Raw genomic sequence first — 6,000 nt, forward strand, 5'->3', positions numbered from 1 at the left:
GAATTACATGTCGGACTACGAATTAAGATGAAGAGGAAATGAAAGCCCATTTCCTCCCCTTGGACTCGGCTTGGCCGAATGATAAGAACAAAAGAGAGGCTCTCTCTCTTTTGTTAACCTAAGCATTTTCATTTGTAAAAAAACAAGGGTTTAGGAGATTATTTTTCTCTGAAACCTAGATCTCTCATCTAAGCAAAAACTCACAAAATAATCCTCTCAATATTGCAAGGCAATTAGAGGATTCATTCTAGCACAAGGGCATTTCTCGGACAATCTTGGGTGCATCATTTAGGAGGAGATCTACTTTGATCTCTCATTGCCAATTTGCACTAGGACCGAAGGTTAATTCTTATCTTTATCGTTTCATTGTTGTTTTCGTTTATGACTATAAATCACGTATTAAATTTGCGTTATAATCCTTCAAATTATGTGTTTTATACGGATATTTCCCTTCAAGTGGTATCAGAGAGAGGCCACGTAAATTTTTCTATGTGTTTTTCATCAAACGAATTTGAAACGATATTTTTTTTGTTTGGAAAACCGTGCGGCAGCCTGTTATTGCTCTCGGCAGAAATTTTTTTTTGCTGCGTTTGCTGCGTTTTTTTTTCCGTCTTGGGAACCGTGTCAAGTATACACGGTATTGGTTGTTGTTCGTCTTGTTTACGATTTGATCTTTGCATATTGTTTTTGTAATCGATATTCATTACAATATGTTAAAGATCTATCTTTTGTTTGCATAAAATTTCGTGCGACACATAAAATTTTTTTGTCACTATTCTTCTTTTTTAACACGGCTGAATTTTTTTGTGTGCATTGGAAATTGTGCCTTGTGACGATCTTTTGTTTTGTTTTCGTTTTGTTCTTTGCGAATTGTTGTTTTAAACGATAATTATAACAATTTGTGAAGATCATGTCAATTGTAATTTTGCTTCAATACGGATTATGTTTAATTTACAATTGGCTATTACAAATCGATTTTGTTATGTCTTGATGAAGCTCACGTTTTTTTTGAGCCGATTGTTCTTTTTGAGCTCACGGTTTTTAGCTCCAAAATAAAAAAAAAAAAAAAATTTTTTTGTACTGTTCACGTACAGCAGTGGAAAAATTTTGTTTTGTTTTTTTTTTCGGCCAATTATTGCATAATACGGATTTATGCACTCGCTTGATAGTGAAACGGTTCACCCACGAACAATTTAGTTACTTTAAAACGATTTAAAGTAACGGATTATCATGAATTAAAATTAAGTTGATGAAGCAGTTTTGTCACATAATTTTAATTGTTAAAAGGTGGTTTGGATAATTTAACATAATTACGGAATTATGTCACGAATAAATTTAATTTAGTTGATGCATTTTATTTATCATTTTTGATTATTTTGAATGTTTTTAATTACGTATTTATTTATTTTTGCAAACGGTTGTAACTTAGTGTGGCTTTAGTAGAACGTGTTACCGTAATGATGGAACACGGTCTTGGTTGTATTTTGAGATCTCGTATCTCCTTTTATCTCTTTTAATTACAGTTTTTATTTAGAATGTAAATAGGTTTATATTTTGTAAATTTTAATTGTAATTTTGAGAAGACTAAAGAAGGAGACCGGATGCTCACTCCCGCTACATGGACAAAGATGGAACATCAAGACAAGCTTTTCGGGTCCAACGGTGGATTCCAAAGTTGTATTATGTTCTTTTTACTAGGATAGGCCACACTAGGAATTTTTATTTACGTATTGCATTCATTTATTTATTTTATCGTAACGATAATATGCATCATTTTCCGCCTAAAAACCAAACCACCTAATTATTGCATGAAAACTGACTCATGTAGAGGTCACGCGTTAGTTTTCTATGACATTCTTATGTCACACGATTTAAAGCCATCATCTAAATTAATTCATTCACGCAGTTGCTAGTTATTCGTTCACTTAAAATGAATTGAAACTTAGTTGATGTGATCTTCCTCGTATAAACAAAAATTGAGAACGGTCTTTATAGGTCAAACTCCAATGAATCCCTTCTTCGTCGGTAGGTATAATATGACCCCTTCTACGTCGGGTAAGTTGGAACCGATTGACTTATTTTATCTCAACACTATGGTCACTCGTACGATCCTGTGATCATGGTGGACTATAGATAGGATTTACGGAAATCTATCGACCAAGAGTTTTTACTAAGAATGGCTAAACAGTTGGCTTATCAATTTACGGAAATTGAGTCTTGGGATCACTTGTATTATTCTTGAGGGAGATCAATTATACAAGTGCAATGAGTCTACACGATTAAAATGAATTTTAATAGACTTAAATCACCTCGATGAGTTGCTTATTTCGTTTTGCGTTTTCTTTCTTTTTCAGTGTAGATCACGTTCACATAAACTGCTAATAACAATATGGCTGGTCACTTGAACGACCCAATGCCAAGTGCCACATTGGACCGTGAGTCCTGGCTTCGGATCTTCATGAATCGATGAATCGGTCAACTCGATCGAAGAATGATGGATCAAACTTCGCGGATCGGGAGGCAAAGATTACGGAATGCCGCCGCCGACGACGGGAAGCTCAAATTTCGCTTGAGCCCATGCCGTCAAACCCAGGCCCCACGGCTGGAGCTAACGAGATCGCTACATATAACGATTTCGTCATGGAAGCGGGTGCGATTAAAAACGTGCTCATTTTTGCAATGGAATCCATTTGTAGAAACGCTTCATAGCCCAAGGTGCAAACAAGATTTTCACCACGCTCACCAAGGAATTCTCGAAAGCACCGAGAATCGTGACCTATGAGCATACCACTCGCTTCTTTGATGCGAGACTCCAGAAGGGCCAACCTGTTAGCCCACACATTCTCAGCATGATTGAGAATGTCGAGAAGCTGGAGACGCTTGATTGTAAGATCAGCGAGAACATTGTTATTGACCGCATGCTTCACTCACTCCACGATGGTTTTTCGCAATTTAGAGCGAATTACTATATGAATGATTTGAAGAAAAGTCCCCATGAATCGCACTCCCCTTCTCGTACAGACCGAGAAGGACATGAAGTTCAGTGGGAGCTGTAAACAGGATGTTCTCGTTGTGACAAACAAGGGGAAGGGTAAGGGCAAAGCTCAGGCAAACCTAGCAGTAGGTAAACCGAAGTTTAAGAAGTCGGGTCCAGGTAAGAGTGGGCCTGGTGAGTCGAGCACCTCATCAGGCGCGACAAAGAGCAAGAATGAAAACATGGAATGCCATCATTGCCACAAGACTGGGCATTGGAGGCGTACATGTCCTGTTTATCATGAGGACTTAAAGGCAGGTCGCGTTAAACCTGTTGGTATGTCTTCATCCTCTTCTACTTTTATTCATATGATTGAGATTAACCATGCAAGTTACGGAACTTGGGTACTAGATACTGGTTGTGGTTCTCATCTGTGTAATCATGTGCAGGGGCTCCGAAACATCGAACCCCTCGTAAAGGGTGAGGTGGACCTGCGTGTTGGGAATGGAGCACGAGTGGCTGCCGTCTCAAGGGGAACATATGTGATCCTGCTTCCTAGCGGATTTGAGTTATCTTTATATAACTGCTATTATGTACCCAGTCTTTCCAAAAACATTATTTCAGTTTCTGCACTTGACAAACTTGGTTTTTCATTTGTAATAGAGAATAATTCTTGCATTTTTTCATTACACGATATGATTTATGGCAAGGCAGTCTCCATGAACGGAATTTATGTTTTAGATCAGACCACCGAAATATTACACGTAATGAATAAAAAGTTAAAGGTTGGTGACAAAGATCAAACGTATCTATGGCACTGCCGTATGGGACACATTAATGAGAAGCGCGTAAAACAGCTCATAAAGAATGGAGCTATCTCGGCCTTTGATTTTCAATCATTTGGCACGTGTGAATCATGTCTCATCGGTAAGATGACTCGAATTTCCTTCAAAGGTGTTGGAATGCGCGCTGCTGACTTATTAGGACTCATACACACGGATGTATGTGGTCCTATGTCAATCACCGCACGAGAAGGCTATAGGTATTTCATCACTTTCACGGACGATTTAAGTAGATATGGCTATGTCTACTTAATGAAGCATAAAAGTGAATCCTTTGAGAAATTCAAAGAATACCAGAATAGGGTACAAAACCTATTGGGTAGAAAGATTAAAACACTACGTTCAGATCGTGGTGGCGAGTATCTTTCTCACGAGTTTGATCAACACCTTAAAGACTGTGGGATTGCCTTACGTTAACTCCAATGGAACACCTCAATTGAATGGTGTGTTCGAACGGAGAAATCGAACACTACTTGATATGGTTCGATCCATGATGAGTCACACCGTGTTGCCCGACTCATTATGGGGTTATGCTCTTTCTGTTTGCTCTAATACTTAACCGAAGTCCGTCTAAAGTGTTGACAAGACTCCATATGAACTATGGAAGGGAACGGTCCCCAACTTGTCCTTTATACGGGTTTGGGGCTGCGAGGCTTATGTCAAGTGGAGACACGAGGATAAGCTCGGCCCGCGATCGGTCAAGACATACTTTATAGGTTATCCTAAAGGAACACTTGGTCATTACTTTTATTCGCCAACCGAACAACGTGTTTTTGTTGCGGCTAGTGCGACATTCTTAGAGAAGGAATTTCTCGAGAATACAAAGAGTGATAGAACCTTCGACCTGTCGGAGATTCCAGAACCAAATACCGAGCAACCATTGGAGGAACCTATTCCTTCAATCCCGGCTGCGGTGAATATTCCTGAGGAACCTAGGAGGTCGGGAAGAGTCTCTATTCCTCCAGACAGATACATTGGTATGGTCGAGGAACATGACATAGATGACGTTCTACTCTTAACGAGTAGTGAACCCGCAACCTATAAAGGTGCCATGACTAGTTCCGACTCAAAGCTATGGCTTGAGGCCATGCAATCCGAGATGGACTCTATGTATGAGAACAACGTATGGGATCTTGTTGACTTACCTGCTAAGGTTCGTCCCCTTCAATGCAAATGGCTTTACAAGATAAAGCATTCAGTGGAAGGTCAAAAAGACATCTATAAAGCACGACTAGTTGCTAAAGGTTTCACCCAAGTGCCAGGTTTGCACTACGATGAAATTTTCGCACCCGTAGTCATGTTGCGTTCCATTCGGATTATCTTAGCGATTGCCGCTTTTCATGACTATGAAATTTGGCAAATGGATGTGAGAACCGCCTTCTTAAACGGCTTTTTGGAGGAAGAGTTGTACATGGTACAACCCGAAGGTTTCATCGATCCACAACATCCTAAGAAAGTGTGCAAGCTTAAGCGTTCCATTTATGGACTTAAGCAAGCATCTCGGAGTTGGAATCATCGCTTCGACCAAGTGATTAAAGAAAATGGATTTACTCGATCGGTCGAGGAACCATGTCTTTATATCAAGTCGAGTGGGAGCAAGATTGTCTTCCTAATATTGTATGTCGATGACATCCTCTTGATTGGGAATGACATACCTCTCTTAACTTCGGTGAAAGTATGGTTGAAAAACCATTTCCAGATGAAAGATCTGGGTGAGGCACAAAGAATTCTAGGCATCCGTATCTATCGAGATAGATCACGACGGATGTTATCTCTCGATCAGAGTCTTACATAGACAAAGTCCTAGAGAGATTCAAAGCATGACTAACTCCAAGAAGGGGTTTCTTCCTATGGCTCCAGGGGTGCATTTGAGCAAGTCTCAGTCACCAGAGACACCGGAAGAGAAAGAGCGCATGACACGGATTCCTTATGCCTCGGCTATAGGATCAATCATGTATGCCATGATATGCACACGTCCGGACGTGGCATATGCATTGAGTATGACAAGTCGATTCCAACAAAGATCCGGGTGAATCACATTGGATGGGTCAAGAACATTCTTAAGTACCTACGGAGGACTAAAGATTGGGCATTGACTTATGGAGGCGAACAAAAGCTATGCGCAACCGATTACGCAGATGCTAGCTTCCAAACGGATCGTGATGACTCGAAATCTCATCTGGA

The sequence above is a fragment of the Silene latifolia genome, chromosome Y, assembly GCF_048544455.1.
Source record: "Silene latifolia isolate original U9 population chromosome Y, ASM4854445v1, whole genome shotgun sequence".
NCBI lineage: Eukaryota > Viridiplantae > Streptophyta > Magnoliopsida > Caryophyllales > Caryophyllaceae > Silene > Silene latifolia.